Source organism: Canis aureus, chromosome 7, assembly GCF_053574225.1.
Source record: "Canis aureus isolate CA01 chromosome 7, VMU_Caureus_v.1.0, whole genome shotgun sequence".
In the NCBI taxonomy this organism is placed as follows: Eukaryota; Metazoa; Chordata; class Mammalia; order Carnivora; family Canidae; genus Canis; species Canis aureus.
In genome coordinates, this window is record NC_135617.1 from 44,538,664 (window position 1) to 44,564,710 (window position 26,047).

The 26,047-nt window shown below is 34.6% G+C and overlaps 1 protein-coding gene, 1 long non-coding RNA gene and 1 pseudogene across 2 annotated transcripts in view; 1 reads left to right on the plus strand and 2 right to left on the minus strand.

Moving 5' to 3' along the window:
• EYS (EGF-like photoreceptor maintenance factor) overlaps positions 1-26,047 on the plus strand; it is a 1,514,868-nt gene that overhangs the window by 617,808 nt on the left and 871,013 nt on the right. The window lies entirely within an intron of this gene.
• Positions 1,375-13,923, minus strand: LOC144316838 (uncharacterized). The gene is made up of 3 exons (XR_013382676.1): positions 13,845-13,923; positions 3,098-3,205; positions 1,375-1,418 (listed from the first exon to the last, which is right to left on the minus strand). It is a non-coding gene; the product is annotated as an uncharacterized LOC144316838 (long non-coding RNA).
• Positions 6,318-7,104, minus strand: LOC144316837 (zinc finger CCHC domain-containing protein 17 pseudogene; annotated as a pseudogene).

Below are 26,047 nucleotides of genomic sequence, written 5' to 3' on the forward strand. Positions count from 1 at the left end.
GTTAATTGAAAGATGAAAGCTGCTAACTTGTTAGCTTTGTAGACAAAAAGAAAGTGATTATAAGGAGAGAAATTGAGAAACAAACTGCCAAATAAAGTGAAGTATTCTTAAAAGGATGAGGCATTGGAGGCATTTGCTACCTGTGAAGGCAAGGTTGAAGATGGAACTGAAAAAAGAAGGCTCTTGAATGTCACTATTAGAAGCATTTATTGTTTTATTTTTTAAGATTTATATACTAGTTAGAGAGAGACCATGAGCAGGGTGGGACAGAGGGAGAGAATCCTCAAGCAGACTCCCTGCTGAGTTCAGAGCCCCAATGCAGGGCTCCATCCCACAATCCATGAGATTAAGACCCATAAGATCACAACCGGAGTTGAAACCAAGAGTTGACATTCAACCAACTGAGCCACTCAGGTGCCCCAACTATTAGAACCATTTTAACATCTGTATATACTCCACTTTCCAAGTACTTGGTTATTCCCTTTATCCCTGTTTCACATAACATATGAACAAATAGGCAGAATATTGAAAATCTACTCTCTAGAAAAAAACAGAAGGAATTTGGAGTTGTGAGCAGTAGTCACTGCTAAAGTAGGAAGTATCATGCTGAAGAAACCCGGGAATAATGAATATCTACACATTAAATGGTGAGGGTCTAAACCCCTGTTTCAGCTGCCAGATCATAGGCACTCACACTCACAATTTGTAGGCTACAGATAGCACCAATCCTCCCTCCCTGGGGAAGGACATATTAACTGTTGGAGATACTGGTGAAATAGTCATGTCACCTTCATGTCCTCCTTAGTCACCTTCATCTATACCTGACCCTTATAATTTGCAAATGCACAACAAACTGCCAATCTGATATTTAGTGCCTCACTCTTAAATATGATCAGGTGGACAAGGATCACTTAGACATCTGGAGAAATCTAAAAGGTATCAAACAAAGAAACATTAAAGAGAAACTCAAAGGAATTGAAGGCAGTGCAGGAGCAGGAAAAAAAAATTCAAAAATATAATTGATAACCTTAGAAAGCAAGCAACATGTACATCCACTTAAAAAAACAACCACAAAACAGCACACTATCAAAACTAAATTCAAAGAACATAAAAAGAGCTTTGGGAAACTAAACAAAAGAATCATAGAAAAAATTAAAAATTTAGGGGAAAGCTTGAGTGATAAAATTAAGAAAATTTCCCAGAAAGTAGGTGCTCTCTCCTTCCGGAAAAACACAAGGATACGAAATGAGAGGATCAGATGAGAAAATTAGTAAAAGTTTCAGATGATCCAACATTTGATTTTTAGTACTCTCAGAAATAACAGACAGGAGGAAATTAATAATGGAATGTTTCATTACCATTTCTGAGAACTGAAGTCCATTCATCCATTTGTAGATTGGAAAGAGCTTGACAAGGGCCTAGAAAAATTAATTAAAACATAAAACCATTTTAACTTTACACTAAAATTAGAAATAAAAAGAAAACTGAAAAGATGGACCTGTTTTAAGATAAGAAAAAAACTTTTAAAAATAACATACAAAGGATTAGTAAAAATTCTACTGCATAATATTAAAAATCATAAATGAGGGGAAAAATGACTACCGAATCTTAAGAAAAATGCTTTTCAAATTTTAGGTCACTCAAGCTATCAATCATGTGTGATAATGAAATAAATGACCCAAACTGTGATAGCTTGTGTCAGGAATTTTCTGAGAAAGTGAGTGATAAAATGTTTTTTGAGGTAGATCACCCACTGCCTAACTGGCAATGGGGACCCCACCACCGTGAAGTTGAATCACAGATTGCCTCGCACAAGGTAATGGTAAAATTACTTAAATTTCACTGGTAATAAATTGGGATGGTTTACCAGTGAAAGAGGATCCAATAACTGGTTAAATGTTGAAAAGCATGAGAGAAATAATAATGTCAAGGACAATTGGGTTTATGGTATTGCCAAACTCTACTGACATCTAGAAACAGGATTAAAAAGAAAAGGCTGAATGTGATTAGCAAGCAACTGAAAGCCAAGAGTTAAATCAGCAAACCTTCTTGGGAGCATATAAAAGCATCTCATCTTCTCAGAGGGAGAAAAGAGAAACTTGAGAACCATCCCAGGATTTGTCATTAAAGTAGCTGAGTTCCAAAGAAGGCTAAACTTCCAACCAAGGGCCCTTGAGGAAAGGAAAGTAAAAACAACCAACCAAACAAAACCAAAACAAACAAAAGTATCGAGAAAAACATGCGGAGGATTGAGGGAGGGAGGGAGAATTCTAGATTATAGGCAAGATATGGATGGACCAGGTTTTCTTAAGCCTAGACTGTCTGAGGATCAGTATCAGTAAGTGAAAGTCAGTTAAGATGATTTGGCAGGCGCACCAGTATTGAAGACCAACGGGGTGAAGACTGCATGCATGCTCAAAAGTTGAACTGATAAAAACTATCCAACTCCCAAGGTAAAAACTCAGTGTAGCCAGGCTAGAATGTCTAAAATAGTAAAATGTGTTCATTATAAAACCCCAACTATACTCTGCTATAATTTCTAAAATAACCTTTTTCTCAGGTGGTGCTTCCCACACCTATAGTTATTTAATTAGTGGTGTGCTGGTCTCAATGCCTCTTGTTCCTACATGACTATAAGAGCTATGCAGAATTCTTATTTTCTTGGTCACTGCACCCCTGAAATATAGAAGGAATTCTTGAAATATTTCTTGACATTTTGAAGGATTGCAGTGAGGCTGAGTTAACCAGGCTTTGCCCTTTTTGATTGGTCCCCCTTTTGAAATTAAGATCCATGATGGTAAGGACTTTGTATACCTTATTTAGCTCTATACCTTCAGCAACTAGCACAGTACATAATAACAAATAATGTTCGACAAAGAATAAAAGTACAACAAATATTTATGGAATTAATGTGCTGTTAAAAGACTTTGGCTTTGGCCATCTTGGCAGTTATCAGACTATGATGCAATGTTAGATGTCAAGACTACCAAAGGTGAAACATGTTCAGTTTTGGACTCTTGAAACAATCTTATATTAGGATAAATATAGTTTTCTCATGATAATAAGGAAGAATGTGTTTAAGAGGAGAAACCGTTACCTGGTGGTGTTTGATCTATGGGTCTAACAGTAAGTGCTGTAGGAATTCTGAAATATTCTGAAATATGGTAGCTTTTAGAGGATAATCCTTTAGTTTGTATACATTTTCCTTAAGGAAAAAGAATAGTTCTTAGGTCAGCAACTTGGGGCCATTCATTTTAAATCAAGACTTATCTAAAGAAAGCATGTGAGATTTTAACAAGAAAGATTAGCACAACCAAATACAAATGCTAGATAAACTATAATAGAGGAAATTTTAATAGGTAGCCAAACTTGAAGAAATAGAAACTGCCAGGGGCCAGAAATGGGAAAGGCAATTAAAGGCAGATTATAAAGTCCTGCTAAAGTGCTGCCAACTCCATTATTTGCATGTATGCAAATATATATTTGTATGTTCTCTAGAAAATTCAGTCTAAGATTTTACTAAATCCACAGGCACAAGACAATATGGGTCTTATCAAGTCATAAAGACAGAAAAACGACCCTGATGCAAACGATTCCCTAGGTGCTGCACAATCTGTGAAAGGAAACCTGGAACCACCTTAAACTCACAAACTGAACAATATTATAATAAAGGAACTTCTTATCCAACCCAAAGAATATAGGTGGAGGGAAAAACTGTGATAAACTGAAAACTCCAGCCTCTGCAAAAAGTATATGATGGTTCAATTTACACCATCATTGATTATAGGAATCCAAGTGAAGAAATTAATAATATAAAAGCTAGTCAAGACAGCTGAAACCTCTGGAATCAAATAAGTAACTACCAAGATTTTTTATGTTCCAGGCTCTCTTCTGATTGAGAGAATAAAATAATGAACAAGGCAGACAAAAAGTCTGCTATCAGAGAACTTATGTTGTAGTAAAAGAAATAAGATAAGTAGTCAGAATGCAAACATGTCTAATAATTTTGTCTATAACAAAAAAAAAAAACAAAGGAAGTTAAAAAGCCATCTCACAGTTGGACAAAATAAAAATAAGAATGAATATTATGACATATTTAGATATTTGGATACAGGTAAAACAGAATTATAGAAATGGAATTTATATTTTTTAAAGCACATATTATAAAATACAAAGTATCCAGCAGACCAACTATTTAACTCAATAATTAGAAGAAAAACAGTAACCTCAAAGAGATTGGAAGAAAGGTAATAAGAATTGGTTATATAGAAAGAACAGAAAGATTAATGCAATAAAATACAGGCAAAACTCATAAATTTGATTAAGAAGATATCACAAATAATATTAGAATATTGAAAGAAGTTTTAATATTCATATAATCAATATTAAATACAAATATAAAAGTGACCCAAAAAACATAAAGTTTATGGTAAATATAAAAATATTTTTGATATTGAACTGAACTTTGTAAGATAATGTACACATTATCTTTTCATCATGCAGACACTTCCAAATTATATTTTGTTTAAATTTCTGTTATAAAAAATAATTTGTTTCTCCAAATAATCTGCCTTTTTTTTTTTTTTTTTTTAAGAATCTGCCTTTCAAACAGTTGTCAGTTTGGTAAATATTGGCCAAATGTGGCTTCCAAAAGCAGAGTGGAGGTGCAGAAAGTTCAAACCTACTTTTGGGTATTTAAGAATTTGGATTATTAAAGATTTTTAAATTTGCTGACAGTTTTTTTTTTTATAAATTTATTTTTTATTGGTGTTCAATTTGCCAACATATAGAATAACACCCAGTGCTCGTCCCATCAAGTGCCCCCCTCAATGCCTGTCACCCAGTCACCCCCACCCCCTGCCCACCTCCCCTTCCACCTGACAGTTTTTGATGACTCTAATGAAAGACAAATATCTTGGCTAGCTAGAAAATTACAGTAATTGATTTTTTGTGCTGTAGACATTGACCACACACATATGTTTTTAAGTCATTGAAAGGATGCTGAATTCCGATTTTCATCTGCATAGGATACATTTTGCAATTTGTGTTTATGTATCAGCACAATGTATATAATAATTTTACATATACAATGGGCACATCAGAAGACAGGAAGATAGTTTTACCTGACTTTTTTAAGTTGATTTTCCTTTAGGGCTTCATGAAGAGATAAATAGAATAATGTACTTGAATCATAAATACTAAAACTATTAGGGGCTGAAAATAAACATACAAGTTTCTTTTATTACTTAAGGGTGAGAAAAATAACATATAATTGAAAACAGGCTAATTCTCATCCTTTTACAACTTTTATTTTATATGTAGTACTTAATGACACATTTATTTCATCTTCAGATTAAAATATACAGATGTATTTGATAAAACATATCTGTAGGGATCCCTGGGTGGCGCAGCGGTTTGGCGCCTGCCTTTGGCCCAGGGCGCGATCCTGGAGACCCGGGATCGAATCCCACGTCGGGCTCCTGGTGCATGGAGCCTGCTTCTCCCTCTGCCTGTGTCTCTGCCTCATTCTCTCTCTCTCTCTGTGACTATCACAAATAAATAAAAATTAAAAGAAAAAAAAAACATATCTGTAAACTATGAAGCAGTTACCAAAAATTTTTATTTTATTTTATTTATTTTATTATTTTATTTTATTTTAATTTTATTATTTTATTTTATTTTTATTTTATTAATTTAATTTAATTTAATTTAATTTAATTTTATTTTATTTTATTTTATTTTATTTTTAAAACCAAACACACTTCCATTTATGCCAGGAATTTAAGCAGAGACCTGAAGTGGAACCAATTGACTCGCACAGTAGCAAATACAAAGTAAAGCAATGATCTTGGCTTGAGCTATGTGGTTCAGGGGTCTGGCCGAGGGTCCCACAAGCTCAGTCGCTGCAAACAATGGTTTTCGGGCTGTCCCTGTAGCCTGGTAGAATCACGCTGGGGGAATGGAGAAAGTGAGCACCACTTCTTACCATGTTCTCCCTGCTGGTCTCCCTCTGCCCCTGTGTGGGACGCCGCAGGGATCACTCACCAATCAGCCCAGGGCCGACCCAACCGGGGTGGGGGGGGAGCATCACTGTTCTCCCAACTACAGCCAGACTCGCCTCCACAGCCGTACCCGTGGCTGCAGCCTGGACCCCCGTGCAGGAGTCCCGTGAATCTGGCTCTGGTGGTGGCAGCTGGAGAGGGTAATAGGCCCTCCTGCTGAATGAAGGAAGTTGAATGAATGAATGGGTGAGCTGCAGGGGTCACTTGTAAAGGGACCAGGAACCATAAGTTAACAACAACTCATTCAGGCAGATGCTTTCTTCTTCTTCTTTGCTGCCTTGCTGTCTTTTGATGTGTGCCTTGCCCTCTTGCCTGTGTCACTCTCAGAGTCTGAGCTGTCAGAGTCAGATGACTTCCTGTCTCTATGGGTTTTTTTTCTTCTTTTCCTTTTTTCTTTTTCTACAAAAATTCCTTGTGGGGTCAGGCTTCTCAAACTCTGCTGACTTTGCCTCTTCCTCTCCCCTTCCTCATCCGGTATCAGAGAATACTTGGTCCCTCCTGGTTGCATAAAACAATCCTTTGCAAAGTGGCCTTTTACAGCCACACTTCTTGCAGGTGGTGTTCAGGACAGCCTCGGGGGTAATCTTCTGCCCAGGGTAATCCTGGAAAGACCGCCGCCACCTCTCTTCTTGCTCAATGATAACATTGTTGGGGTCAAGGTCTTTCCCAATTCCTTGGTTGATGACTTTCATGGATAGGGATACTTTCATCCTATCATTTTTCATCTCCCAGCCAATAAGCTTCACCCACACTTTGTCTCCAACATCCACTATCTCAGAGGGCTTATCCATATGACAGGATGACGTGTGAGTTTGATGGACCAGACCTTGCTTCCAACAGCCAGGGATTTTGATGAAGGCTCCATAGTCCGTAACCATAGCAACCTCTCCTTGGAAAATAGTGTAGAGAGCAGGCAAGTTCTCCATGGTCTCGGGTCTTCCTGAACTCATCCTTAATGTTCTATGGCTCCTCCATTTCTCTTCTGCCAAAGTTAATTCAAGGGTCTCTGGGTCAGCTCCCGGTATCCCGGCCACAGCATTGCGCGAAAACCAGACCCCAAAAATTCTAATAAAGGAAAATAATCAATCATCACTATATTTTATAGTGAAGCTAAAAATATAAGAAAAATTAATGTGGAATGTGCTTATCCCAGGGGAGATTAGAAGGAAAAAAAAGAACCTAATAGCCTATTAATTATTAGAATAAAAAACCTCACTTTAGTCTGTTACAGAAATAGTATCAGTCACTAGCAGTTAGATAGTATTAAAGAGATGTCTCTGTGTCCATTGCGCAAGCTAAATCTTAATTAAAATTCATGGAAGTTTGTTGTTCCTACTTGATGACCCTAAAATTGGTCATTGATTATTCGTGCAAGTAAGCTGAAAGCAAGACACATTTACTTTCTCCAAAACTGAGTTTCAGTATCTTGAAAGGTTCAGTGTTGCTCTAAATTGTACTCTGCAAATTTGTAGTCTACATTTAATTGTGTATAAAAATTCTCCCTAATGACAAGTATGGAGCATAAATACCTATAATCATCTATTTTATTTCTACAATGCTCTTATTAGAATGTATGTCTTTAATGACAATAGTCACAAGACATTGATCATCTAATAACTTATGTGTGCGAATCTTAGTTTTTCCAAGGACCATTTTAAGCACTAGATCATAGATATTTTAAACTAGACAGTCACCAAATCAAACTATCAATTTTTCCAATGAAGAAACAGTAACGCAAAAAAGCTAAATGGAATACCAAGAAAGTAGATGATTAGGTTTCCTGATACAATCAATTTCCTAATCACTCTATCATATTTAGCACCCTCAACACTCTTGTATATTTTAAGAGATGAAACTTGGTACCTATTATATAAGAAATTAAATTGTTCATACATTAAACAGTTTTATAATAGGCATTATTTTCACTTTTACACACATTTTCTGATAACCTTGAACATAAGGAAATGAAATGGATAGTGGCACCAATAGCTTACTCTCCAATGATATTGTGGCTAACAGGATGTACAAGGGCTGTTTAACTATCTCTGGATTTGTTGTGCGGTGTGGCGGTGTAATTATCGTATATATCACATAGGAGGTTAGATTAATAAATAATCACTATGCATTGTGTTTCTCAACCTTAGCTGCACATTAGAATCACTGATGAACTTTGTAACAAAAGAGATGCCATAGCCCCTATCCCCAGACATTCTGATTTTAGATCTGGAGTGGGGCTAGTACATCAATAAGAAAAGTGCATACAAATTTAGGAAATACCTATGCTAAGAATTGTTCATCACTTACTTGAAAATCGAACTTAACTGGGCATCCTGTATTTTTATTTAGTATAAATCTAGCAACTCTACCTTGGAGTCACTTCTATCCTCTCCTTCCGAAACTTGTCATTTTGTGAGAAGCATTCCAACATTCTGAGACATAAGGACCATTTCCATTCAGAATAGATAATTCGAATAGATAATATAATTAATCAATAGATTTGATTAATAAAAAGCACATTTGTTTTACAAATCAACAGTGGCATAAGAAATGCAAACTTAAAAATATTGTATTCACTTAGTTTTCTGTTTTGATTTTACAACTTAGACCGTTATTTGAGAAGTAAATATATGTTCACTTCTTTTCTCATGGATTCATCTTTAGAAAATACCTTTAAAATATTGATGAAAGGAAATCAAAAGACTAATTCCTTTGCATAAATGTTTAAAAGAAAAAATTTTCAAGACAGTAAATTTTTATTAAATTTTATAGTTGTGACATGGTGATGACAGAATTTCAGATAGCCCCTGATTTATGTTTTACTGTGAAAACAAGAAAACATCAAATTTGGCTTCAGTTTCATGATAGTTTTACAAAATGAATTTCAGACCTTTATATATCATGCACTAGGCCTGTTAAAATTTATTTAACTTCATTAATTTCTTTCTCCTAACTTCATGAATGTTTGAGATATCCCAAATTTCAATAAGGAGTGTATTTTATTCTTCAGTGTGTGTCTGTGTTTCTTTCTTTCATTTTTTTTTTTTTTTTTTCTGGTCTTGTTAAAAATGTTAATTCCCGGCAGGGTTAAAATACAGTGTTGCATTAGTTTCATATAGTGATTCAGTAGTTCCATTTGTTAATTGGTGCTCATCAAGATAAGTCTTAATTCCCTTATATTTCACCCCTCCCTCACCCAACTCTCCTCTGGTAGCCATCCATTTGTTCTCTGTAGTTAAGAGTCTCTCTTTTGGTTGTTCTCCTATTTTCTCTGTTTTGTTTTGTTTTTAATTCCATATATGAGTGAAATCTTATGGTGTTTATCTTTCTCTGTTGAACTTTCTTCACTTAGCATTATACCCTCTAGTTCCATCCATATTATTGCAAATGGCAAGATCTCATTGTCCATAGATAATGTCTGTTAAAGAGACTGTCTTTTCCCTGCTGTATATTCCTGCTTCCTTTGTTGTAGATTAATTAATCATATAAGCATGGGTTTCTGGCTCTCTATTCTGTTCCATTACCTATGTACCTTTCCTTTTTTTTTTTTTTTTTTGTGCCAGTGTTATACTCCTTTGACTGCTATAGCTTTGTAATATATCCTGAAATCTGAGATTATGATACCTACAGTTTTATTCTTATTTTTCAAGATTGCTTTAACTATTTGAGGTCTTTTGTGATTCCATACAAGTTTTAGTATTATTTGTTCTAGTTCTGTGGAAAATGTTACTGTCAGTGTTTTGGACATTACATTCTAATAGGTGTCTAGTGATGTCTTGTTTTAGTTTTCATTTTCCTAATGATGGATGATGTTGAGCATCTTTTGATATGTTATTTGCCATCTGTATATTTTCTTTGGTAAGGTGTCTCTTGAAATATTTTGCCATCTTTTAATTCTGCTTTTTCTTATTGTGAAACTCTGAAACTATCTTGGTTATTAATACCATCTCTTTATAATGATTAGATAATAAGATATACTAAAAATTAAATTCTATGGATAATAACAATAATTTTAATTTCTCCAAACTAAAATATCCCATACCTAAAATTGGTAGGTATAATGCCTTTACCCATCAGTGGGTTAAAACATCTTTAAAAATAGTTATAAAAGAAGTTATACAACGTTTAAAATACATGGAAGCATACAAAACAGCCCTCAAAGGATATCTGCATGAGGACTTTACTAATACCTCAGAAAGTATCTTTATAATGTAAACTAAATAACGATAAGTTTCTATAAATATTCTTCTACTATTAAGAATATAGATGGTTCAGAAAAATTAAAATTTTTTGAAATAGTATCCCTGAAATAGAAATCTGGGAGGAAAATATGGCTGAATAATGTGCATTCTGCTGAAAATTTTACTAAATAAAAATTAATTATACTTGGTTATTTTTCTCTTACCTGAGCTGACAGAAGATGCTTAACTGACTGAGCCACCCAGGAGCCCCTAGATTTTGTTTTACCCATGTTTAGAATTACATTGATTAATCAGATCTCAATTTCATTTATTATTGTATAATTCTTAATTTACCCTCTAATCTCCAAGATTTTTATAAAATAATCTTTAATAAAAAATGACCTACACTTATATTAATATGTTTAGAATACAATATTGTTGCCATTGAATGACTCTATAATTGGTAAGTAATTGAAGTGATGAGAAAAAATAATCCAAAGATATGCACTTCAGTACTGGTCCAGAAGTTCACTTATATGCCCATGAAAGCATTCCATTCATTTCTTGTTCTGTGTATATTATGTACGACTTAGACTTCAGTTGTTTAGAATATCATTGTGTATTAAAATAGTCTCTTAGATATTTACTGGAAGGGAAAAATTTGTTCATTGAAAATTGGTTTCTAGCCTAAGTAATACAGAAGAGCTGGAACCCAAGAGAAGGGACATTGTGTGACACTCAGGAGACAGGCAAAATTTTTGGTCTTTTGCACAAATGATGTAAGTTACCCTCCATGATTTCTTTTTTTAAAGATTTTATTTATTTATTCATGAGAGATACAGAGAGAGAGAAGCAGAGACACAGGCAGAGGGAGAAGCAGGCTCCCTGCAGGGAGCCCGATGTGGAACTTGATCCCAGGACTCCAGGATCACACCCTGGGCAGAAGGCAGGCGCCAAACCACTGAGCCACCCAAGGATCCCTCCCTACCATGATTTTATTGTTGGTTGGATCAGGTAGAGACTAGAGATTGCACTGTGTGGTGTTTTTATCTTGATAAGAATACAACTTACATTACAATTGCAATTTAAATTGTGTGAATAGTAAGCTACAGATTTATCCTGCATTTATGGTCCTAAACTAGACTACTGAGAATTAGTTAGGATGATCCTGAGCCATAAAACTAACTGTTCCTTAAATTGAACCAAATGAATTTTTGCAAGGATACTTGATTAATTAGTACCACTTCCCCATTGCTAGGTTCCAGTAATTCCCCCTATGTTGGAATGCAAGTTCCAGGTATGATTAAAGTCAGATTTACCTTTCTTTTTTGAGGAATAAACTGAAAATTACCTGGCATTCAGATCATGACACCCTTTCTGCAAAATTTCTGGAAAATGTGACTCTGTTAAGATATTATATCTAGCCTATATTATTTAGTTGGTGTGAATGCTGGATATTCTCACTAGAGCTACTGACTAAGAAGCTCATAAATTAGCATAGAACCCCCACCAGGCATTATATTGCATTGAAGGTACAATTTAATGTAACCAATTCTGTACAGTAGGAACTAGCAGGGCATAGCAATGGAAAAGCAGAGGACAATAATAAAATTCACTGGAAAGGTCAAACATGTAATCCATTTGAATTTGTTGATAGTTCATAATTTAGAATACTAGTTGGAAAAATTATGAAATATTCAGGGCTACAGGGTACAATGTTGTGATCTTGTTTAAAAATAAAAAGATGAGGAAATTAATTAAATGTTAAAGGAATCTCTTTTATTTTTGATAACAGAATCTGTCAGCTAAACAGTAGGAGAGTGTATAATGTCTTTAGGAGGATCTAAAAATTCTCTCCTTGTCATATTATTATTGTGCCTATACAATTATTTAATGTTAATGGAAAAAGTTCCTCATGTTTTTGGATTTTTTGGTTTTCTTTTGGAAAGCACAGCTTTCTAAATTAATCCATATCTAAGGCTATGAATCCAAGACTACTCTTTATTTTAAAAAATAGATTTTGAATCTACAAGGTACTATATGAACCATTTAATTATTTTATGAACCATTAATAGCACTTATTATTCATTATTTTTGTAAGGAGCATGCTTGAACCATAAGAATGGTAGGCAAAATTTACTATCTTATGAATTCTATAAATTTTCTCCTACTAGTCTATTTCTAATTTCTTTAGGCATCGTTGATTATTTCATTATTTACATAGTACTTATACTAATATAGTGTTTTACAATAGTATTATGTTATAGTACTATATATACTGAAAAATGAAGTACTATTGTAGCTTTTAAAAATGAGGTCTTATAATGTAATGCAATATTATATCATCTTGACCATTAAAAGATCTTCAAAGCAATGCAGTCATATATTTTTTTTTAGATGAAGACCACCAAATGTATAACATTTAAATAACTTGTATAACTTCACAAAAATAGCAACAGAACTTGAAAAATACACAAAATTCCTTATTCACATTTTAGGATGGCAGCCATGTTGATTGTGTGTCTGTATTCATCATGGGATTAGAGCACTATTGTAGACATAGCCAGTACATTCCTCAGATTAAACTTATAAATCATTCATTTTGGGGATCCCTGGGTGGCTCCGTGGTTTAGCGCCTGCTTTTGGCCCCAGGCGGATCCTGGGGCCCTGGGATCGAGTCCCACATCTGGCCTCCGACATGGAGCCTGCTTCTCCCTCTGCCTGTGTCTCTGCCTCTCTCTCCCTCTCTCTCTCTCTATCATGAATACATAAATAAAATCTTAAAAAAAAAACATTCATTTTTGTTTCGGCTATAATAATCAAGATATATAAAAATCTCAACTACCATGTTCTTTTCTTCACCTATTAAATTTTTAGTATATTAGAAATCTACTTTTAAATGAGATCTTATCTCTGCCTCTTATTGCTTATATCCTTCCTTATATATTTAGAACTGTATAACAGGCTTATTTTTTAATCCTTCTGATTTAAAAATCTGCTTCATTTAGCTTAGGTCATCTTTCTTTTATAATGGTTATCCCTCCAGTGTTTACATATTTGACCCATGTTGACCTAAGGATGTCAGACCCTGGTATTTATGTCCAGAAAGCACCAAATACCAAGACCTGAATTGTGTTTGGCTTATACTTAACGAGATGAGTGTAGCTGCTGAATGCCTTTGTGCAGCTTAAGCACTTCATAAGTCTAGAGAGTGTTATTCACATAAACAATGTTATATGGTAAGCCCTGGAGACACATGATTCCCAGAGGAGGGAGAGCATAATTACTGAACTGCTTCTGGTCACCTCTTCAGCAGTTAATCCACAAAGAAACTCTTCTTAAATTTTTATTTTTTTAAATAATAGACTTTTTAAAAAGTTTAAAGTTACACAAATATTGAATAAAAAGTCCAAAAAGTCCCCATACTCCCCACTCCCCCCTCTCCAATTTCCTTTTCTAATTAACATTTTGCATGAGTGTGGTAACATCTTGCATTTGGTACAGTTAATGAACCAACACTGACACATTATTATTAACTGAAGTCCGTGGTTTACTGTGGGTTACTATTCTATGGGTTGAGAAATGTACAATGGCATTAGCTTACTGTTAAATTACGATACAGCAGAGTTTAACTGTTCTTAAAGTATCTCTTTACTTATTCTTGCATCCTCCCACTGTCAACCCCTGGCAATACTGATCATTGTACTGTCTCCATAGTTTCACCTTCTAGAATACCATATAATTGGCCTTTTAGAATCAGCTGTTTTCACTTAACAATAAACATTTAAGATTCCTTTTTCAGTGGCTTGATTGCTCATTTCTTTTGTCACTGAAAAATATCCCATTGTTTGGATGTACCACAGTTTATCTATTCTTTCACCTATTGAAGCACATCTTGGTTGCTTCCAAGGTTTGACAATTTTGAATAAGCTTGCTATAAATATTTGTCTCCAGGCTGGTTTGTTTGTTCTGTGGGCATATTTTCAAATCATTTGGGTAAATTCCTAAGAATATGATTATTTGATTGTAGGAAAAGAGTATGTTTATTTTTCTAAAAATACTGCCAAAATGTCTTCTAATGTGCCTGTAACATTTTACATTCCCACCAGCAATGAATGAGAGTTTCTAATGCTCTACATCCTTGTCACCATTTAGTTTTGTCAGTGTTTTGGACAGTACATTCTAATAGGTGTCTAGTGATGTCTTGTTTTAGTTTTCATTTTCCTAATGATGGATGATGTTGAGCATCTTTTGATATGTTTATTTGCCATCTGTATATTTTCTTTTGTAAGGTATCTGTTGAAATATTTCGCCATCTTTTAATTCTGCTGTATTCTTATTGTTGAATTTTATAAGTTCTTTTTGTATTTTAGATACCAGCTTTTTATTCATATGAGTTTTGGAAATATTCTCTTTGAGTCAATGGCCTGTCTTCTCATTTTTTTGACATCCCAAGCCTAAGCGACTTTTTTTGTTGTTGTTGTAATTGTTGTTGTGTGAGGGCTTCATGCTTAAATTCTTAGAGAAAAGCAACAATGGAGCAGGAGGTTCTCTTGATTCTAGTCTATCAGGACTGGGTGAATCTGACAGGCAAAGGATGGGAGGAGAATGCCTTAGGGTACATGGTCTTCTCTTTCTATATGTGTAACTGTCACACATATTTGGACTTTTTACATTTTATCTTCCAACACTTGGAGCCCAAGTTTTTGCAAATTTCTTGAATAAGGAGCAAGCAATATCTTACCTTATATAAGGCCCATTTTAAATGTGGCTTATTCCTCTTCATGATCATTGGCATTCTTAGCTTCAGGACAAGATAAATTCTTCACTAGCCATAAAGGCATCACCCCCCACCCAAATTCTGATATCTGACATGTGTGTGAACATATACTGTGTTCTCAGTAGCAGCCAGACTTTGAGCCATTCATTATTACAATACTACACCTACCAGTACCTTTCTAAAAGGAACAAACTGGGGCACCTGGGTGTCTCAGTGATTGAGCATCTGCCTTTGGCTCAGGTTCTGATCCTGGGATCCTGGGATTGAGTCCCGCATCAGGCTCCCCATGGGGAGACTGTTTTTCCCTCTGACTATGTGTTTGCCTCTCTGTGTGTCTTTCATGAATAAATAAAATCCTTTATAAAAAAAAAAGGAACAAACTAAGTCAACTAGTTAATTTAAAAGAAAACATATAATCAGCTATTTAATTGGTTTGGAATCTCATAGAAACTAAAGCATGTTATCCTTAAATATTCATATTCATAGTTCTCTATACTTTAATATTATCTACTGTCACTAGATAAATGTAGGGTTCATTTCTTAATTAATTCCCCCATGGTCTTGAGATTATTTTCAAATTCATGGCAATTTCTTCAGATTAGGATAGTTTTGTTGTTGTTAGAATTTAAGGTTTATAGAAAGAGGATAAAGTAAGTTAGAGCATGAAGGTTGTTAATTTCCCCCAGAACACCTCATATATACCTTATATTCCAAAAGATAAATATTCTCAATTTAAAACAAAGAAGAAATTGCAAGCATTTTATTACTTATAGTTTATAGTGTTCACTACTTGCAACCTGTAGCAAAGCTTTTATTTAGAAGTAACAACTTGCTGTGATCTCATTAGGAAAACTAATCAATATTTTAAAAACAAAGCAAGCACAGAACACATTTAAGGAGAGCCCCAAACCTGATCATTACTTCTCAGAGTGTGATATTTAAAGCACTATAAACAAATCAAAAGAAGTACATAGCCTTGCGTACTTTCTGTTTCTTTATTCTTTTACCTGCCATTTATTTCTTTACCAGACTCAACATTCCAATAGCATGTTCACTACTAAATTAAAACCATTGGTTGTCAAGTGCTTTGAGACTCTAAAGTATAAAGAATAATAACCAAAATCATGTTATTATCTGGAAGCCAGAGTTCCGCTTAATACAGCAGTCTGCCTGGCCTATTTTATATCACAATCTGCTATATAATTAGATAACATCTGAAATCTAGTAGAGATTCTAATGACAAGAATGTTCCTGCCTGACTTCTTAGTCTAACTAATGAAGCATGGGAAGAGATTTTCAGCAAGTGTCAACCATTTTAGCTTGTGATACCAATTTGACAGTGTAGCAATTGGTATTCATTTGCTAAGCACCAAATGAAAATATTATTACATATATTTATATTTTTACTTGGAAATAGAGTAAAAGCTAATTATGATATATATGGTGATAACTTAGAACAGTGCCATTTTAGATATAGACAGACTTACTATTTCTGATGATTTATATAATTACACAGAAACAGCAGTAGTCAGCAAAGAACTGAATAGAATTTCTCCTTTAAAGAATGGACAGCCTACTTGAGAGCCAAACATATATATTTAAATAAGAATATAAACAGGTTTTTTTAATATATATGTTCAAAAAATGGCTCCTTATGTATCCTGCAACACAATGAAAAAACCTTTGTGTAGTCTTACAGATTGTCATAAACCCCCCTCTGGTTCAGTTGGTGTATCTTTTATGATGTAAATAGGATTCCCTATAGCTATTTAGAGTAATTTAAAACTCATCCTATGAACTTTCATAAGCTAGTGAAATAGGAAAAGCATATCTGGCCAGAAAAACAGGTTTGCTAGATCTGCTCAAGCAATGAATTTTTAAAGGGTTTGCTTAAAACAACAGAGTATGTCAATTGGCAATATCAGTCCGCATATGAGCTTTCAAATCCTCTCTTTCTAAGCCCAGGCAGCTGGGTGATTTGTACGATATTTGATTTTTGGTTTTTCAGCAGCCCATTTTGATTTAGTGCCATTTGCATTTTTATAGACAACAGCAGTCCTGCAGCAGGCTCTGTTTTGTTGATAGGTTTTGCAAGTTGATAAAGGTAAAGGGTATGTAGAACTTGCACCTCATCAAGATGTGTTGTTTCAAAACATCAGCACCACTGAGAGATGAGTCTCAGAGGAAACAAAACACAAATACCTAGCAATTATATTTTATAATTTTCTTTTTTGTTTTCAAATTTAGATACACTGCCTTTCTGCTTACATCTTTTTCTATTTTTTTTTTTTTTTATTTTTTAATTCTTATTTATTTATGATAGTCACAGAGAGAGAGAGAGAGAGGCAGAGACACAGGCAGAGGGAGAAGCAGGCTCCATGCACCGGGAGCCCGACGTGGGATTCGATCCCGGGTCTCCAGGATCGCGCCCTGGGCCAAAGGCAGGCGCCAAACCGCTGCGCCACCCAGGGATCCCACATCTTTTTCTATATTCTTGTAATGTTTTAGACTTTTAACAAGAATTCATGAAGATGTTTTCATATAAAAACACTAATATAGTAATTGGGAATCTTTACTATAGATCATAATATTTCCCTACAATAGATGTTCTGGCCTAAAGTTCAATTGTTAAAAGAAAGATTGTTCTTAAGAGAGTTTTATGGCCCAAATAAAAAATGTACGATATATGGAATGTATGAAGGTGAGGAGAGGATTAACATGAAAAATCTTACTTTTTTGTTCTAGAATCTTTTGCGTAGTTTACCTTTAATTTTCCCACAACCATTTGATATGTAAATAAAAATGCTGATTTTATAAAAGAGATAAGCTCAGACAAGTTAATCATTTGCTTCAGGTGATTTGGCTCTTAAATAGAATCTGGGATTTGAACTAAGGTTGATCTTACATTCTGTTGCCTCAGGGTAAATTTTTTTAAAACTATTTATTTCAGAGAGAGTGTGGAGGGCAGTGGGGAGAGGGAGAGGGAAAATCTCAAGCAGACTCTCCACTGAGTGCAGGAGATTAATGCGGGGCTCTATGCAAGGCTCAATCCCATGACCCTGAAATCATGACTTGAACTAAAATCAAGAGTGGGACATTTAACTGACTGAGCCCTCCAGGCGCCCCGGACTTGAAGTAATTTTATCAAGAGAAAAACATGTTAAAAGTGGACCATGTGAACAATCTTGATGAAGACAAATAAGAAATTACAGAATGACTAGATGCAGCCTTGGGGGTAGAAGTATATCCGGACCGGAGGTGAAAGAGTTTGTAAAAATTTTGCTGCCTGCTCAAGGTTGCAGTGTTGCTCATACCTGGTTTGTCTGTTCATTTGCTTGTATGTTGACTTGGACTTGGTATAGTTTTAGATTTGATTTTGAATGACTTAAGCAGTCTTGAGGTTTTCAATCTTACCATTCTCTGCTGCCTTCACCCAGGAGAGTTTCACTCATTTACACTATCTGTACCAAACATCTCTAGGCATTTGTGTGTGGACTCCCAGTTTACAGTATAAGTAAATAAACTCATCTGATAGGTGTTGGGATTACCTTTCCCCAGGGACAAAACACCAGTCTGTGAGACAGACATTAAATATTTGCAAATACAATTATTATTTATAATACTCTAACTTACCGTCACACGGAGGAACTACACGTTGGAGTCAAGGAACCAGATAAAATGTAGTAAGTTTAACAAAGGAAGTAATTACAAAGATGGACCAGACAAAAATCTAGTCTGAGAAGAGTGGATTTTATAGTGGGAAGTTTCAAATGAAAGTAAGAAATTTGGAGACTATCTAATCTTGGATAGGACAGATTAGAAGTAACTGAGAATTAGGAAACAGATACATGTTGGAGCACCTGGGTGGCTCAGTTGGTTAAGCATCCAACTCTTGATTTTGGCTGCGGTCATGATCTCAGGGTCCTGAGATTGAGCCTTACGTGGTACTCTGCGCTTAGCATGGAGCCTGCTTGAGATTCTCTCTTTTCCCCTCCTTCTGACTCTCCCTTTCTGCTTGTGCTCCTCTCTCCTAAAAAAAAAAAAAAAAAAAAAAAAAAAGAAAATGAAAGAGAAAAAACAAATAAAAGAAACAGGTAAGTGTTATTAACACATTCAGTTTGAGGAACTGTGTTTTAAACATGGAAGACTGAGAGGTTCAAGGACAGGAAACAAAGCCCTAGAGTGGCATAAGTCCAGGATCAGGAGGGATTTTTGTTTCTAAGAAAATGATGTATAGAGGTAAATGGAAAACTAATGCAAAAATTAACATGACAAATTTAATTAAAAGCAAGATTCTGAGAGATTAATGTGAAATTTGTGAGATTCTCCTAAAAAGACCCAAGACCCTTTAAACAACTAGTTTAGGGCGGGTGAAGTGTGGGCCACATGAGATCTATAGCTGGGGTGTAACTGAACTAACATGAGTTCATTCCTTGCTGAATTAAAGGTAGAGACCACACCAGCTGGAATTGACACAGGAGGGAAACTTTATTTGTGGCAATTAAGGATATCACAGGAGTAACTTCCAAAGCCATGACTCCCCAAACAAGGGTGAATGGGTTTCTTTTATTTAAGGTTAGGATGTATACTCAGGGGAGTTTTGTCATCGGATACAGAGGTAGGCATAAGGCCATGCATGCATACATTGTATGTTATGTTAATGCGGTTTGTGCTTTTCCTTGGATGGAGATTTTAGCATCATAATCAGGTTGGGGTGACTGTCAGCCACTGCATGGTCCATCTGCACAGATGTGAGTCAGTGGTTGAGGTCTGGAGGGGTCTCGCCAACCAGAGCTCTACATCAGGGCAGTTGTTATTACCTAAAGGGATAATTTTGGTTTCCATCATAGGATGCTTTGCACAGCTGGTCTTTTGTCTGACTCAAAAGATAAGCTGAAAAGAAGAACTTGAGGAAAATATGGGATGATGGTCGGTGGGTACATGCAGATGAGCAGTAAAGATCATGTGCGGTCTTGATGGTGACAGAGGGAAAGCAAAGGCTGGTGGAGACAGGGCTCTTGTGTTCTGCTTCTCTTAAGTTTTCAACTTTTTTTGGAGTTTTTGGTACTACTTAGTGAAAATTTTAGAAGAAGGCCATCTATGGTTGCACAGGTTGCCCCCAGTTTACATCAGATATTATATAGTTGTTGCCCTTGGCGTGCTCATGTGGCAATGCTCAGATCATACTGAAAACACCGATTTTGCCTTAAGCAATACTATCCATATACTTATCTAAGAGCTACATTACTAAAATCATAAAAAGTTCTTCCAGTTTTTTATTATGCACGAAGATCCGGTTTCATGATCAAGGATTAATCACTTGCTATAACAAAGATTTAAGGACAAGTCCTTTATGTTTGTGTGTTTCCTCACATTATTATGGATATAAATCCACTAGTGATTAAACTTCTTTAATCATAGAATGTTGTGAGGATATTCTCTTTGATGTCTTCTATAATGTAAATATTTAAATACACACAATTCAGTGTGTATGAATATATTTGACTTTATGCTGCATTCTCACATGCTATAAAGGAATCTTTTTTTTTCTTAAGACATTATTTTTTTAAAAGTTTTAGGTTCACAGCAAAATGGGGGAAGTTTAGAGATTTATTATATACCCTCTGCTACACATGCATAGCCTCCTCTATTATCAACATCCTCCACCAGAATAACATATTTATTGTAATCAAAGAACCTACATTGGCTCATCATAATAACCCAAAGTCCATAATTTACAGTTCATTCTTGATGTCATACATTTTATGAGTTTGGACGAATGTCTATTGACAAGTATCTATCATTTGGGTATCATGTAGAGTATTTTCACTACCTTAAAAGTCTTTGGTGCCCTGCCTACTCATTCCTCCCTCTCCTTCCCTCTCCCTCCCCCTCAACACCTGGAAAGTACTGATCTTTTTACTTCCTCAGTAGTTTTGGTTTTTCCAGAACATCATATAATTGGGATCACATACAGTGTAACACTTTCCGATTGACGTTTTTCACTTTAGTCTTCAAAAATGGCTGTACCATTTTGTACTCCCACTATCAATGAACAAAAATTACTATTTCTCCACATTCTTCCCAGGATTTGGTGCTGTAGGTGTTTGGGATTTTAGTCCTTACAATAGGTTAGTAGGGCATCTCATTGATATTTTAATTTGAATTTCCCTAATGATTGTGTTGCAGAGCATTCTTTCACATGCTTAGTTGCCATTTGTTTATCTTCTTTGGTTAGGCATCTGTTAGTCTTTAGCCCATATTAAGATGCAGTTGTTTATTTTCTTTTTATTGAGTTTTAAGAGGCTTTTTCTGTATTTTGTGTAACAGTTCTTTATCAAACATGTCTTTTGCAAATATTTTCTACCAGTCTGTGTTTGTTTTCTCATTCTACTGTCAGTGTCTTTCACAAAGCCTAAATTTGTAATTTTAGAGCTATAGTACTAAAAAAAATTACAATGAAACTCGCCAGTTCCTTCTTTCATGAATAGTGCTTTGGTATGATATTTAAAAATGCATTAACAAACCTAAAATCATATAGATTTTCTCATATGTTGTCTTACAGGAGGTTTATAGGTTTGTGACTTGCATTTAGGTCTATGATAAATTCTGAGTTAATTTTTGTAAAAGGTATAAGGCCTGTGTGAAGAATAATTTTTTAAAAATATGTGCATGTTCAGTATTTCTGACATCATCTATAAAAAAAACATCCTTTCTCCATTGACTTACCTTTGCTCTTTTTGTCAAAGATCAGATTATATTTGTGTGGACCTATTTCTGGGATCTCTATTTATGCCATTGATCTCTTCGTCTATTTTTTCACCAAAACTACACTCTGAATTACTAGAGCTCCGTAGTAACCCTTGAAGTTGGGTAATGTCAATCTCCAACTTTGTTGTTCTCCTTCAATATCGGGTTGCTATTCCAGGTCTTTTGCCTTTACACCATTATTTTAGAATCAGTTTGTCATTGTCCATACAATAACTTGCTGGCTTTTTCACTGTTTTACTGAAACTACAGATCAAGTTTGGAAGAACTGACATTTTCACAACATTGTATCTTCCTATGTATGAACATAGAGTATTCTCTCCATTTATTTAATTCTCCCTTATTTATTTAACCTAGGGTTGTAGAATTTACCTCATATAAATATTGTGCATGTTGTGTTAAATTTATACCTATGTATTTCACTTTTTCTTGCTAATGTAAATGGAATTAGGCTTTATTGGCAGTTCTTCAGCATTTCTACATAGAAAATCATATCTGTAAACCAAGTTTTATTTTCTTTTCTTCTTTTATTGCCTTTACCAAGACTCTCATATGATGTTGAAAAGGCGCAGAGAGGAGGCCACATTGCCGAATGTACATATATCTGTTTATATAAATATATAAATATTTATATACATACTCAGGACTGAATACACACACAAAAATCACCCCATTTGTTAAAATTCATAAATATTAGCTGCCTTAATGAGTTATATATATTATCAGTATTTTTCTATTATTATTTCTATCTTAATAGTTAGATTTGAAAATACTTTGACATCTCATATGAAATAGAAATCTAACTTTTTCCCTATCTCCACTTTCTCAGATTTCACATAGATCTCCCAATACAATCTGTTAAGTGATCCATTAATTTCTATTGATAAAATGTTACTTTAGCTGAGAGAATCTATTTCTGAATTATCTATCTTATTCCATTAATAATATTATTTTTAAAAATTTTTATTAAATGAGAATTTAAGTGTCTTTGTTGGGCGCTATTAGCTAGGTGATAGTTTAACTATGAATGTGTAGTTTTCAATTTCTAATAATTGCATACATAATTCCAATGATAAGGGTAATAAATAGATCCCCAAAAGAGAGATGACATAAACACATAAACAAGGAATAGAACATTTATTATATGTTAAAGGTGGTTTAAAAAATAAGTGTAGTGGGTGCTTGGGTGTCTCAGTGGTTGAGCATCTGCCTTCAGCTCAGATCGGGATCCTGGAGTCCTGGGATGGAGTCCCACTTTGGGCTCCCTGCAGGGAGTGTGCTTCTCCCTCTGCCTGTGTCTCTGCCTCTCTCTCTGTCTCTCGTGAATAAATAAATAAAATCTTAAAAAAAATAAGTGTAGGGAAATAGAGCACTTACTAAAATATGTCAGGATGATAGGCTATACATTTGGGGAATATGATTCGGTCTGTACACAGGTTTGCAATAAAATTAATTCCCGATTGGTTAAAAGATTGTTAGGTGAAAATTAAAGCCAATAAATATTAGAAGAAAATGGAAATGTCTTTAGCAATATGACCTAAGGAGAAATAGAAAATATTGATGAATTTGATTACATAAAATGTTAAATATTCTGTACATCAAGAAACAATAAAAACTAACTTTAATAACAAAAGAGAATTTGAAACAAATGTGACAAATATTGTTGCAAGTTATACATCAGTAAGGAAATTTTAAAGATTTATTTATTTATTTTAGAGAGAGAAAGCACAGGGGGAGGGACAGAGAGAGAGGGAGAGAGAAACTCAAGGAGACTCTGCACTCAGTCCTGAGTTTGACATAGGCTCAGTCTTAGGACTCTGAAATCATGACCTGAGCCAAGACCAAGAATAGGTACTCAAACAACTGGACCACATAAGTGCCCCTAAGAAATTTTAAAAATCAATAGGAAAACAATAATAAAACATGAGCAACAATAAAATGAGCAAAACTATGAACAATTTAAATGTTGGGAAAACTTGGGAGTGCTAACAAGTATATTTAAATTTCCAGTGCAAATTTTAATTTGAAAAGATCTCTGAAAAAACTAAAATGTCATTAAATCTTCTCAAATTAGCCACAATATAATAAATACTATAATATATACTTTTGGTAATTGTGTATAAAAATGGTGAAGTACAATTATTTTGGGAGTCCATTAGACAATGTGTATCACAAGACTTTGATCCAACAATACCACTTCTTGTAATTTAATAAATATATAGGAATGTGGGAGAAGATTAATATATTTATGTGTGTGTATGTCAGTGTACAACAAAAACATTGGAAATATATCAAACAAAAGGTGATTAGATACATACATATATAAATGTGTATATAATTACACATATGTTTATATGTGTGTTATACATTTGAGTGTATAGTCAGGTAATATAGAATTATTAATTATTGTTTTCTTCTTTACTAATTTTCCTCACTGGAAGAAACTGTTTTGGAATTATTTCTTCTGTATTTTCTTTTTTTTTTTTCCTTCTGTATTTTCATACAAATAACTGTATTCCAGAAATAAATATGTTATAGGTGAGTATCATTACATCATAGCCTTAGAGGCCATATATTGCATATGAGCTCATCTAAGTCTACAAAGAAACACACACACAAACACACAAGTAAAGTTTTTTTTTTTTAAGATTTTATTTATTTATTCATGAGAGAGAGAGAGAGAGAGAGAGAGAGAGGCAGAGGAAGAAGCAGGCTCCCTGTAGGGAGCCTGATGCAGGACTGGATCCCGGGTCTCCAGGATCAGGCCCTGGACTGAAGGTGGCACTAAAACGCTGAGCCACCTAGGCTGCCCCACACAAGCAAAGTTTTAAATGCATTTCTCTCTTATGGATAGAATTCTTGAGTTTTGCTTAATTTTATTTATTGATGCTCTGTATTTTTATAAAACAAAATGAAAGAATTTATAATAAAAAAAGATTATTTTAGAAACTGTTTGATTAGAAAATGGATTGGAATGATAAACCAGGAATATACATTAGCATCCCCTTCCAATTAAATTCTTTGAAAAAGCAAAAAACCTGTTACTGGTTTTTGTTGTTGTTGTTGTTGTCGTTGTTGCTGCTGTTGTTGTTGTTGTTGTTAGGTTAACAGTGTCAGTAATTAAGAAAGAATAATTTTGGTTTAAAATAAATGCCAAAGCATTTTGACAAATTCATGGAAAACAAACTCATGATTGTCAAAGAAGCAAGAGTGAAATAAACCATAGCAGAAAAAAACATAGAAAGGTGAAAAAAAACTGGTGCAGAGGCAATTGCAATTTCAGTAATAATCAAAGCTCAGAGCACACATAAAGTGCAGGAGGAGGACCCAAACCCAGGGGAATCCAGGCAATTAAGAGATAACACTGTGAACTTCAGGCCATTCTATCTCACCTTGGTTTTTTTCTGAGTCCAGCAGTAGCAGTTCTGATCCCAGGCAAAACCCCAGGACTGCTCTGAAGAAATGGAATGATCAGCATAGGAAGCCTACTAACATGGGTGATGGGGCCTAAGATTAAATCACAGGTTAAGAAAACTCTGGGTCTTGAAGTACAGACAGGGAAAATAAAAGAAAAGGCAATATGAAGAATAAAAAAAAGTGCTCCAGTCTTCCAGTAAAAGCCTTATAATTTTAAAAATTGTGAAAGGGTATGCCACCCTGCCTCCTCTTTCTGTATCCACAAAACCTAAAGGAACTATGCAGCATCCACTTAAAAGGAGTTGGAGGAAGCCTTCCTATCCAGGGCACAGGACCCCTGGAAGATCTACATACCCACTAAGCAATCCATTACAGCTACTTTTACTAATCAACAGGCCTTTATACTAGAAACTAAATGACAATCATGTCCACAGAACTTTGAAAAACCACCAACATGGAAAGAAGACCATGATAAACAGAAGAGCTGATACAGGAGAGAATATGTGAAAGCTTTTATTTTAATTATAAAAGCATGTTAGACTGCTATATAAAACAATATTCAATCATATTATTCTTGTAAACATAACTAAAGAAGGTATTGGTATAAAATTCATTGTTAATCCAAAGGAAAAGGCTAAGAAAAAAATTCCAAAACTAGTGAATGAAACAGGATTTTTCTGATTATACTAAGGTTTTGAGGAACCATAAAACAGTGTGTATATACAAATAACTGTATTCCAGAAATATGTATATTTCATATGTGTCATATATAGGAAATAAGATTTTTAAAAATACATAGTCCAGTAGGAACCTCTCTTATAGTATAAAAGATGAATTAGATT